The sequence below is a fragment of the Capricornis sumatraensis genome, chromosome 20 (genome assembly GCF_032405125.1).
Source record: "Capricornis sumatraensis isolate serow.1 chromosome 20, serow.2, whole genome shotgun sequence".
NCBI classification, from domain to species: Eukaryota; Metazoa; Chordata; class Mammalia; order Artiodactyla; family Bovidae; genus Capricornis; species Capricornis sumatraensis.
Window position 1 is genome coordinate 7,093,337 of NC_091088.1, and position 13,322 is coordinate 7,106,658.

Sequence of the window (13,322 nt, forward strand, 5' to 3'; positions counted from 1 at the left end):
GCAACCAGGCTTCCCTTAGCTCCACTTGGAGAAGGAAATGGCAGCCCACTCCAGGACCCTTGCCTGGAAAATTCCATAGATGGAGGAGCCTGGTAGGCCACAGTCCACAGGATCGCAAAGAGTCCAGTGATTCACTGGCTCAGCTCCACCACGTACCAGACTAAATGGCTCCAGGACACAGACTTTTCATCTGCGCCATGGGAATGATCATAGCAACTCTCCCACAGGGTGTTAATGCCTCTATGCCTTCATTCATTTATTTGTCCAGGAGGAATCTATTGTAGGTCTATTCGGTATTGGTACTCAATAAATGATAAGGATGCTTATGAGGAGAAGAAGGAAACACTCTGGACCTCCTAACAGAGCAGGCTGGAGGTGCCTCTCACCCTAAGTGACAACACAGGGCCGGTGGAGCCCTGCAAGAAGGCCAGAGGACCAACACTCAGGCCCTGGCAGCTTCACACAACTTCCTGCATAAGAGAGGCAAGCGCTGGGTTCCAGGGCTGCAGGGGGCCTCAGCATGGCACAGGGGTGGCAGGCCAGCTACTGAGACAGAGACGATCACCAGGACCGCCCCAGACCAAGCTTGCGGAGGGAACGCACAAGCTTCAGGCGGACATCCTCCAAGTCCTCCGTGGCATCTATACGGAAGCCCGTGCAGGCAAAGGACCACTTCCATCTGAGCTAGAGAAGCGGGCCTGGGACTAAGTTGTGAGGAGTCCAACTCAGCAGCATAAGAAAGATGACCAGTGACAAGGAGACTGGGGGGTGTGGCCAGGGTAGTGGGGGGAAGCCGAGAAGGGACATCGCAAAAGCCAAGGGAGCAAGCGCTTCCGGGAGAGGAGCACGCCCAGCTCTGCCGCCGTGTCCAGGTAAGGACTAGACAGCGCTCCCGAGGCTGGAGAAGTCGGGCGCGCCGAGGTGTCACCGCAGGAGTGGTGGCAGTGAAGGAACGGGGTGGAGCCGTGCTGAGAAGGGCCAGCGACAGGGACACCGCGGACCGCCCAAGGCCACCGCTTCCCAACCTCAGCACCTCCCCCGGCGATCTCCGGGCTCAGACAAGCCTGCGCAGCACAAGGAGAGACCCTGGGAACCGAAAAGAGGAGAGAGCCAGGTTCAAGGATAACATTCTCACCTCAGCTTAAAATAGACAGAAGACGCAGCAGAGCCGCACCTCATGGAGACCTGCAGCCTCACCAGTGTCCCCGCCGCGGGTCCAGGGTGCAGCCCAGTCCCGCGTCAGCGTCTGCACAGTTGCAGAGAGCCCACCCCAGAGTGTCCTGCCTCTGGGGCCACTGGGGCTGGTGACGCCGCACACTGGGCCTGGAGCCAGCGTTAGCCTGCAGACCCTGCAGCGTGTGTTTCTGTAGTGAAATCAACAATTAAAAATTAGATTTCTCGTAAACTCCTGGGTTTCCAGCTTCATCTGAGACTGAAACAGCAGGCCTCTCAGGGTCTGCACCGAGCCGTGACCCCCAGGCAGGGTGTGACGGGGCGCTCTGTTCCCTGCCCCCCAGCACCTCGGAGACCAGCCCCACCCCTGTGCACGTCGGCCCGGCCCACAGGCCTGCAAGTCCATACGCGGGAACTTGGGCCTCCGAGAGAGACCTGAGACGCAGCACATGGGGAGAGGGTACACCCGTGCTGTGCGGGCAGGGGGCGTCTCCCGGCCACTCCAAGCCAGTCCAAAGTCCCCTCCACTCCCCACCCCAGAGCAGCCAGGCAGAAGACGGGAGAGCCCAGAGGAAGGGGGAGACGGTGACGCTGGCTCAGACCCACAGTCCCAGGAGAGCTCAAGGCTGCTAAAGAGAGGGCAAGGAGAGTGTTTTGCCTATGTTCTCCTCTAGAAATGCAAATCAAAACCACAATGAGGTACCATTTCACACCAGTCAGAATGGCTGCGATCCAAAATTCTACAAGAAATAAATGCTGGAGAGGGTGTGGAGAAAAGGGAACCCTCCTACACTGTTGGTGGGAATGCAAACTAGTACAGCCACTATGGAGAACAGTGTGGAGATGCCTTAAAAAATTGCAAATAGAACTGCCTTATGACCCAGCAATCCCACTGCTGGGCATACACACCAAGGAAACCAGAATGGAAAGAGACACGTGTACCCCAATGTTCATCGCAGCACTGTTTATAATAGCCAGGACATGGAAGCAACCTAGATGTCCATCAGCAGATGAATGGATAAGAAAGTTGTGGTACATATACACAATGGAGTATTCCTCAGCCATTAGAAAGAATACATTTGAATCAGTTCTAATGAGGTGGATGAAACTGGAGCCTATTATACAGAGTGAAGTAAGCCAGAAAGAAAAACACTAATACAGTATACTGACACATATATATGGAATTTAGAAAGATGGTAATGATAACCCTGTATGCGAGACAGCAAAAGAGACACAGATGTATAGAACGGACTTTTGGACTCTGAGGGAGAGGGTGGGATGATTTGGGAGAACGGCATTGAAACATGTATAATATCATGTAAGAAACGAATCACCAGTCTATGTTCGATACAGGATACAGGATGCTTGGGGCTGGTGCACGGGGATGATCCAGAGAGATGATATGGAGTGGGAGGTGGGAGGGGGGTTCAGGATTGGGAACTCATGTACACCCGTGGTGGATTCATGTCAATGTATGGCAAAACCAATACAGTATTGTAAAGCAAAATAAAGTAAAAATAAATTAAAAAAAAAAAAAGAGAGAGGGCAAGGGAAGAACCAGGGGACTGGAGAGGAGCAGAAGGAGAGAGAGAAGTCGGGGGCAGAGGGGCCTGTTCACCAGCCCCCGCCCACAGCGTGCCTTCCCGCCTGTGTGTGCACACACACGCTCCATGTGCACACATTCTGTGCACCCACCATTTACACACACCTACGCTGTCTGCTCACACCAGCTGCCACTCATCCAAACATCGCCTGTACACACACACGGAGGTCACGCTGTCTATGCACAAGCACCCCCCACACACACAGGCACACTCAGCACACGCCCACCACCCATGTCCTGAGGGTGCAGCCTGGGACTCCAGTCCCTGGAGGCGGGGCCCAGGGGAGACTTGTGAGCTGAGGGGCTCCAGGACAGGAGAGGACCACAAGTGATAGAGCTGGCCCCCGGAAGGTGCCCCCCAGCCTGGAGGGCCAGGACTGCAGGCAGGTGTGGGGAGAGCCACGGCCCCCGTCACTGCCCGGTTACCCCAGGTGTGCCCTGCCACTCTCTCTTACTACAGGGCTGCCACCGTTCACAGCTGCACCAGCCCCTCAAACTGGCCGCCCTGGTCTGCGTCCCACCTCAGCTGGGTGGGCTCTGGAAGGCACAGCTGCTGCAGGAGCCCTCCACCTCAGAGAAGGCCCACCGCGGCCGAGGCCACGCTCCTGTGGGGCCAGACCTCCCCACCCCCACAAGGCACCTGCACACTTGCCCAGAAGCCCCAGGCTGGGCCATGCACACAGCAGGCACTCACTCAAGGCTTGCCAAGCCACCTCTCTTTAAGCACCATGGGACAAGATCGAACCCTGACAAACGTTCTCATCCCCGCGCTCCACCCCAGGACAAGCAGGACTGGGGAGGATGGGGCCAAGGTGAGGGGCACAGGCCCGAGAGGCTCAGCATCTGGGATCTCCCCAACTCAGGCCTCTTCCCAGAGAATCTCATTTTCTCCGGTTTTTTTCTTTTTTGGAAAAAAATGACATTTTGAAACATTATTGTGAAAAATTTATTTAGGCCTGAAGCATCAAAGACATTTTGCAAACAAAACTAAGGCATCTATGCGTGACCACTGCCTGAGCTGAAAACCCCCGGGGGCCTTGGCCAGCCCTCCGTCCCCATGGGAAGAAGCAGCCGTACCCACACGAAACCGCTCTCCTGGGAAAAGCACAGCCTGATTCCAGGGCCCGGGGAAGAGGAGAGTAATCACACGCATGCAAGGGCATGGCAGCTGCTGGCTTCCAAGGCAGGGTGACCTTTTGTCAACTTCGGACAGGAACACAAATCTCCCTACCATCACGCTGGATCGGCCTTGATTGGATCAAAATCCCATCGGAAAACAGGGGGGAGGAAAGGCAATAAAGCCTCCAGAATTGATATTAAACCACTGACATTTCACAAACCGAGCGGCACTGGCAGCTGCCAGTCTAACAGCAGGAGGAACTCTGAAGGGGCAAGTCAGGCATGAAGGTCACGGCGGCGCGGAGCCTCTCTCAGGCCCAGGCGTCAGCACCCAGGGGGCTGGCGCCCAGACGAGAGGCTGCAGCAAGCCCCTGCCTGGCAGAGCTGCCCCCTGAGCCCTGTCCGCGTGCCTGCCTGGTGCGCCCGAGCGGGGGACACCAGGGGGTCTCAGAGCCTTGCGGACCAGACGCTCTGCGGCTCTGAGGCCAAAGGTGACACGGCGCTCTGAACCTGTGCCTGGGCCCTACTGGACCTATGGTAGCCTCACATGGGGATGGGCCCATCCAGTGCTAGACTGGGAGAGACTACTGGACCTACTGTGGCCTCACACGGGGATGGGCCCCTCCAGTGCACGACTGGGAGAGACTACTGGACCTATGGTAGCCTCACATGGGGATGGGCCCCTCCAGTGCTAGACTGGGAGAGACTACTGGACCTATGGTAGCCTCACATGGGGATGGGCCCCATCCAGTGCTAGACTGGGAGAGACTACTGGACCTACTGTGGCCTCACATGGGGATGGGCCCATCCAGTGCACGACTGGGAGAGACTACTGGACCTATGGTAGCCTCACATGGGGATGGGCCCCTCCAGTGCACGACTGGGAGAGACTACTGGACCTATGGTAGCCTCACATGGGGATGGGCCCCATCCAGTGCAAGACTGGGAGAGACTACTGGACCTATGGTAGCCTCACATGGGGATGGGCCCCTCCAGTGCAAGACTGGGAGAGACTACTGGACCTATGGTAGCCTCACATGGGGATGGGCCCCATCCAGTGCTAGACTGGGAGAGACTACTGGACCTATGGTAGCCTCACATGGGGATGGGCCCCATCCAGTGCTAGACTGGGAGAGACTACTGGACCTATGGTAGCCTCACATGGGGATGGGCCCCTCCAGTGCTAGACTGGGAGAGACTACTGGACCTATGGTAGCCTCACATGGGGATGGGCCCCATCCAGTGCACGACTGGGAGAGACTACTGGACCTATAGTAGCCTCACATGGGGATGGGCCCCATCCAGTGCTAGACTGGGAGAGACTACTGGACCTATGGTAGCCTCACATGGGGATGGGCCCCATCCAGTGCACGACTGGGAGAGACTACTGGACCTATGGTAGCCTCACATGGGGATGGGCCCCATCCAGTGCTAGACTGGGAGAGACTACTGGACCTATGGTAGCCTCACATGGGGATGGGCCCCTCCAGTGCTAGACTGGGAGAGACTACTGGACCTACTGTGGCCTCACACGGGGATGGGCCCCTCCAGTGCACGACTGGGAGAGACTACTGGACCTATGGTAGCCTCACATGGGGATGGGCCCCATCCAGTGCTAGACTGGGAGAGACTACTGGACCTATGGTAGCCTCACATGGGGATGGGCCCCTCCAGTGCTAGACTGGGAGAGACTACTGGACCTACTGTGGCCTCACATGGGGATGGGCCCCTCCAGTGCTAGACTGGGAGAGACAAGCGGTCCTTCAAAAACAGCCTGGGACTAAAACTCTCCGGGAGCCTCCTACGGACCACAGCACCTCCCACTGTCCCCAAGGGCCCCACACGGATGCTCTGGGCAGAAACTTCTAGGTGGTGGCCAAGAAAGATGTGGAAGGATGCCACAACCTTAGGGGCCTAGAAACAGAGCCCAGCTGGCACTTCCTGAGTGGCTCCTGAAACCCAGAACTGCAGAGGACGCGGGACCATAATCACCGTGAATCCCCACCCGTGACAGCTCACAAAGCTACACAGTCCAGGAGGTGGGGACCCCAGTGCGCTCTGACGGGGGAGCTGAGGCTTAGTTCACGCGGCAGAGAAACAGCCATAGTTCCTGGCTTTGACCGCCCCATCACTGCCTCCACTGCGCCCTGCCAGAGGCTCTGCACTCTGTGCCCACCTGAACTCCCTGACCACGCGATGCTGACTCTTCAGAAGGCTGGCTGGTCAAAGACACTGGAAGGGCACCAGAGATGCCTCTGGTCCCCAATGGCATATCCAGGAGAACCATCACACAACGTCTTGCCAAGGGGGAGACTCCCATGGGTCTGGAGCAAGCACTGGCGCCACAGCCCTGACTCTCCGGCCAGCCCCTGGTCATTATTAGCCAGCTCCGTGTTTCCTAATCACCATCCTCATCATTAAGGTGAAGAACACTCATGGGGAAATAACAGAGTTTTATCTCAAGTAGACTGATCCACTCAGATCCATCTGCCCGAGCCTTGTAATTCTCCATAAAGTCAAAGCAATTTTTGGTTAAGTATACAGTCTGTCCTCTACTAAATTAAACTAATAAGATCCACTGGGAAATAAAACCCCAAGTGTATTGAGAATATTAAAAAACGCGCAACTCTCCATGGATCTGTAAGATTTACTCTGGCAAATAATTGTGAACATAACACACACAGAGACTATAATGAAATCATTAGGGGACACAGAACACCACTTATCACTTCCCCCTGATAACACCACGCTTCCCAAGTGCCCAGGCTCAAGGAGAGCCAGTCCGCACCCTGAAAGTTCCCATCCCGCACTGTCACGTCACCAAAGTCAGCTAGGCACGCACTTTAAAATATGAACTGCTGCTGTCACTGCTACGCCCAGGTGCTGCGGGATCTGCTGTAAACACTGTCTTAGAATCAATCCCCCCATTCACCCTCTGCAGTCAGCAAAGCTGGTATTCCCTTTTCACAGACAGGAAAGCTGAGTTCCAAGAGGTCAAGGCAAGGCCAGGACCTGAACCAACGCGCTCCTGACTCCATAGCCCTAGATGCCACCTGGCTCTGCTTTGCTTAGTTTTGCATTTGACTTACTTTCCCATCGAGCAATGGGTAGCCCAATCACTGGCCAGGATTTTGCTCTCATCTGCTCATCAGAGATGGAGTCGAGAGCCCCCTCAGCCTGCCCACCAACTCTGGCCTAGGACCATATGCATCAATCTCAGTGGAAGGTGGAAGAGAGAGAGCAGAGAGGGCAGGAATGAGAACCCACATTGCAGTTGGGGAACCTGAGGCTCACGGTCCCTCCCAACCAAGCCCAGAGGTCCAGGGATCCCAGCAGGTCCAGGACCCAGGAAGACAGGGTGAGGCCCTTAGCTGGGGACTCAGGCACCACGAGGCTCACCTGAAACCCGCACACTTTTGGGCCAGGTGTGGTACTGTTTGTCAGAGCCAGCCACCAAGTGCAGAGGGACAGGAGAGGGCAGGGACAGGCGAGCTCTCGTCAAAAGGCCTCCCCTTGGAGCCGCGTCCAAACAAGGAGCCGTCTGCGGCCTTGCACTCGCTTCCCTGCCCCCACCCCGCGCCACGCTGCCTTCAGGGCGGGGCCCCCAAGGCCGGAGCGTTAGCCCGTCCTCCCCGCGCCGCTCCCTGCTGACCCTGTCACTCTGGACTCCTCTCTGTCCCCGGATGCGGATGCGCGCCTCGGGCAGCACAGGCGTTTCTTCCCAGGGCTGGGCCCCCAGAACCCGGCCCCGCCTCGGTCAATCAAATTTCCACTCCACGCTCAGCCGCGTTTGGGAACCTTCCGAGGTGGGGTCCACCTCTCTGCCGGGGCTGGGCTCACTCTGGGCTGGATCTGCACCCCATGGGTTCTGAGCCCCACTCTTCTGGGTATGGAAACCCTTACTGTGGCTCCAAGGCCCCCTGTGCCCCCACTTGCTGCCCCCTAGGCCACCTGAGCCCCTCACTGGCACCCCCTGCCCTCTACCAGGCCCCTGACCTTGACCTTGGCCTTGGCCCCCAGCACCCTTCCCCTCCTGGCCTTTGCCTGGCTGATGCTTCACGTCTTCCCCCACCATGAGGACCACCACGATGTGTGTCTGTGTGTGAGGGGTGGGGTGCGGGGTGCATGTCACACATCGCTGACTGAGCTGATCAGGCTTAGCTTGTGTTTCCTCTTTGCGGGTGCATCTCTGCTCCCTTCTGGAATGAACTGCAGCTTCTCTGTAGGCAGGTGCTGTGAGCACCCCAGCGTGGTGCCCGCAGATGCGCGCCGGTGAGATGCACGATGAGGTCCTCCAGACGTGCTGGCTGAGTGAATGTTTGAGGTGACACAGGCTCTGTCTGGAGTCTCTCCCCTTTGTCCACCTCTCCAGGCAGTCCCCAGCCTCAGCAGGCCTGTCTCTGACGAGCAGACTACCGGCCCCCGGCTCTAGGGGCCCAGCGTGGGGACACTGATCAACACGGATGGACCAGGCCCGCGGGCCTCACAGCTTGTGGTCTCCTACTGCTGCAGGCCCAGCACAGGCGGACTGCACACCGGGTCCACTGTGGCGTGCACACGAGCAAGGGCCGGCTCAGCTCCCCAGGAGGCCTGCCAGAGCAGAGGGCCCTCCCTTGCGTCTGTGCCATTCAGGGGCTGAAGCCCCAGGGTCTTCCTCCTGGGATGCAGGGCAACAGGAGCTGCCACCCCCACATCTCAGGCACTCGATCCCCCATCACCCGGGACAGAGACCGCCGCGTGCAGGGAGGGCCCGCCTCTGCTGCCCACACTGCCCTCCGCCCGACACAGCTGGCCGGATCTGTGCCCTCAGGGGACGTCCCCTGGGGCTGGATGTCTGGCCTTCATCCCCAATACTAGTGGCAAGTCAATGACTAAACCAGCCAAAAATGAAAGTCCCCGTAAATCTGATCTTTTCCTTTAAGCTGTTGGGTACACAGAGTGTGGCCAGGATTATTGATAGAAAAGTTTATGGATGGGCTGCATCTTAAAATGAAAACACATTACCCAAAATCAATGTTGCTGGATGTGGTTCCAGGAGGACAGGAAAGGTCAGCGGAGACAAGAATACCGAAACCAAAACTCCAAGAGGACGTGAACATTAAAGCAAATTTTGAAAGTGAGTTCCAGGAAAAACATTTACGTAGGGCTATAATTTAAGGGTGCTTTCACGAGAGGCTGGGCAGTCTTTCTAAATAGCATTTTTGAAGCGTCTTTGAGAGTCCACTGAGTTCATCCACAAAATGGTATTAACAAGTGCTGCATGCCCCAACTTGCAGCCCAATCAGAACAGCACGTGCTGGTGGTGGGCATGACTTAGAGACCTGCCGATGGGCACAAGCAGGCCCCCAGGCAGAGCCGGACCAGCGGGCCAGGCGCGCTCATCACCAGACCCCTGTACACAGCGATCCTGCAGGCACTTCAGAGCCTGTGGACACAGAGAGGAGGGGAAAAACCTGGAGGCCAAAAGGGCAGCTGTCACTGCCTAGTGATGAGCATTCGGGACCGGCCATGCAATAGTTCTGAAACGTTCTGACAGGTCCATCCATGGGAAAGCAGTTTCATCTCACATGGCCAACGCTCTCCTTAAACAGGGCATCTTTGTGGAAGCCCAGGGGAAATTGGCAGCTGGCAGGGCTGAGGAGCTCTGGTCCCCAGAGAGCAGTTTTCCTTTGGGGAAACAAACTTTGTCACAGATGCCTTCTTTAGAGCTTCCAATGGAGACCGTGGCCCACCATGATTCAGTGAGAAGGGACTGGCTTCCCTGCAGGAGGGGGCCCGGCCAGGCTTCGCCCAGGACGGTGGGGGCTGTTGCCTGGCAAACACTAGATCGAAGAGACTGAAGGCCATGAGTTGCCCACCAGGGAAGCCCCAGGAAAGGAGCCACCGCGCCCTCTGGGACACTCCTGGCAGGGCCCCTGGTTCCTACAGCCACAGAGCCCTAGGCACGGGTCAAACCCAGCCTGGAGGTAAAGACACAGAGAAGAAAGATGCAGCTGCGGCCTCAGTCTAGGAGACAGGAGGGAAGAGCAGACCCGCCCAGCACAGAGCTGCAAAGCAGCCTCACCAGGCGCCACCAGTCAAGGGCAGAGGAGCCTTGCTGTCTACACCAATTCCAGGTACGGGACCACAGTCTCATCTGGGGTGGGGCTGTTTGAGCTAAAATTAGGACCTCAGAGGAAGACAGACCTGGTTTAAGCCTTACTTGCCTGTGTGACTGTGGGCTAGTTCCTCAAACACTCTGAGCTCCAGTACCACACTTCTAATAAGATGGGTAAAATCAGTCTACCACACAGGAGAAGGTACCCACCATTATAGGGGTTAAATGAGCCCACTCATTCACTCCACAAATATTTACTAAGCACTGACTGTATGTCAGACCCTCTTCTAGGTGCTGGAGACACATCCATGAGTATAGACTCCACAGATCTCCCTGCCATTATAAATAAGGATATTGGATCATGTATTGGAAGGAAGCTGGCGCTAAAGAAAGGAGAAAAGAAGCGCAAAGTCAGGGACTGGGATGCTGGAGGTAGGGATGGAGGAGTGCAGGTTGCATATTAAAACTGTGACTCCAGCGGGCCTCACTGAGATGTGACTGCTTAACAAAATCAGAAGAACCAGGTAACTGAGGAAGGAAGGAGTATTCCAGCCAGAGAAAACACCTGGTGCAAAGGCCCTGGGGTGGGGGCACACCCTGTGGGTGGGGGCACGCCTGGGGTGGCATTGTAGGAAGGAGGCCAGTGTGGCCAGAGGATTCTGACCAAGAAAAAGACAGGAAGCAAGAGATGAGGACCGAGGAGGTGGAGGTGGGAGGCAGATGGTTTGACCCTGCCAGTCATTGCAAGGTCACTGATGTTTGTCCTGAATGAAAAGGGAGCCATTTGCAGGGCTTTGAGCAGAGGAAGAGTAATCTGATTTCTGTTCGAGAAGGACTGCTCGGTTGTCATGTTGACAACTAACGCATGGAGAGTGCCTGGTACATGAAGAGTATGTAAAAATGTATAGCTGTTATTCTTATTAATAGTAACACTGATTTATGCAGTGGGAAAGAAATACCTTACCCCCACAAGGTGGTACAGGTTTAGAAGATTCACCATCCTTAAAGGTAAGTGAGGCATAACTTCCTCTAGCTGCAGGAATCCTCCCCGTGTGCATCCCTGATCACTGGCCCTCCACCTCGATATGGTATCAGGACAGGAGACTGCTGCGTCTCCGGGCAGGCCACTGCACAGTAGGCTAGCTCCTGCCATCATAGCCCCGCCTGGAATCAGCCCCCAAATGAACCTGGTTTCCTAGAATCCCACCAGCGTCCCGAGCCTGTGCAATATAGTGCAAGTCTCCCCCTCCCTTGCGAAGCTGAGGACAGCAATGAGCCCGGTAGGGTTTTATATTCAGGGATCCAAGGGTGGTTTCCAAAGGAAGGTGGAATTTTTAAGGGAAAGCTCCCAGGGGGTGGGGACTTGAAAGGACAGAAAGCAGCTGGCAACCGCCTCTCTGGGTCCCCTGGAGAGAAACTGTAGGGAGAAGAGGAAGGCCCTGAGACATCCCTCCCTTCTTGGCCAGAAACCTTGGCCAACAAGGGCCCAACAGATGAGCAACAGTGGCCTGAGGACGCAGGAATAACTCCTGGGCCACAGATGAGATGCTGAAACTCAGGCCTAGGAGGGGGTAGATGGACCTGCCCAGGGCACCCAGCTGGCAAGACCTAGCTTAGAAAGGGCCTGCAGCTTCCTGGACCAAAGTCACCTGCTGGAAAGTGTTTGCCCAGTCGTATTCCATCTCCTTGGTTCTTGGGGAACCCTCTGGTGGAGCCTCCAGAGAGGCTGGGGAATAGGGACAGCAGTCACGTGAATTCACAGGGCTCCTCTCATCTCGACCTCAGGTCAGAACTAAGAGGTTAGGGATCGGAGGTGGAAACAGAGACGCTGAAGTCCGCTGCCTGGTTTCCCTTGGTGAAGGCAAGAGACGCCGAGCGCAGGCGTGGGACTCGCCCCTACAACTGTGTGTCCCTCCAAACCACAAGCGCGCCCCATGTTTTCCCTCAGGGGCCAGACTTTCCGCAGAGGGCTGAGGACGGAGGAGGCTCTGGCGAAAGCTTTGAGAGGTCCAGGGTTTCGGGGGATGCGAAGCCAGGGATGGGCTCCGAAACCGCCCTTTGCCTCCTTCCTCTTGGGGATCCCGCCGGGCACGGGTAAAGCGAGGGCTGCGACCCATGAAGAACAAGGCGGGACGCAAGGGCCACGATCGAGGCGCAGAAACCCCACCCCTCTCGGAGCCCTCCTGGGCCTGGAGTCGTGCCGGGCGCTCCGCAGCCACCCCGCCCCACCCCGCCTCCGCCGTCACTCACTGCCGCCGCTCCGGCTCGCTCTCGCGCTCTCGGCGCCTCGGGCACCTGCTCGCCCCGCGCCGAGCGCTCACTTCTCGCTCGCACGCTGCAGACTCCGGCTTGGCCGCCCGCACCGGCCCCGGCCCCGGCCCCGCGCGGCGCTCCACCCTGCTCCCGGGCCCTCGGGGCCCACTCTCCCGCGTCCCAGCCCGCCATGGCCTGGGTCCGGGACAAAGAGCGGGGCAGCTTTTTGTCCAAACCGGGGTAAGAAGTTGAGGGCGGGGGTCTGCGGAGAGGGCCTCGGGCCCCGCGGGGCACAGGGATGCTAAGCGGCCGTCTCCGGAGACGGAGATGGAGAAGAAACAAGGGAGAGTTGGGGTGGGAAGACCCCCAGCCCAGGCGGGGGCGGGGCGGGGCTGCGCTCCAGCCGGAGACTGGCGGTCCCTCCAGGCGACCGGGCGGGGCGTGGGGAGCGCTCCGGGGCGGGGGCGGCGCCGGCTGTGGCAGAGCAAAGAAGGGGGAGAGAAGAAGGGGGGGGCGCGGGTGATGCAGCGCTGGAGGCGGCCCGGCGCCCAGCCGCTGACCGCCCCCTCCCCTTCCCTTCCCCCTCCTCTCCCGCCCCTCCGGCTCCGGGGCCGCCACGCCGGACCCGCTCTCCCGGCGCTGCGCTGGGTCGGACGCCAGGTCTGCGCGCCGCGGCTGAGCGCCCACTCGCCCTGCGGAAAGAGCCGAGCAGGGACCGGCGGAGGCGGCAGCGGGAGAGCGGAGCGGCCGCCAGAGGAGGCGGCGGTCTGGAGCCGCAGCAGCAGGAGACCGGCAGGCAGAAGCTCGGGGCTCCGAGGCGCGCGCTCTCCTGGCCAGGGATGGGTCCCGGCGCGGCCCGGCCCCCGACCGGCCCGCCGGGCAGAAACTGAATTGCGGGTCCCCAGAGTCCGGCGGACGACTGGACAAAAGGAAGCACGGACTGACTGCCAGGAGCCTCCCGGCGGGACCTCGCGTTCCGCGCACCCGGAGCAGCGCCCCCCGCCGGAGCCGCGCCTGGCGAGCCGGCTAGGGAGCTGGACTGATTGGCGGCCGCCGGCGGCCGGGGGAGGGGGCGCC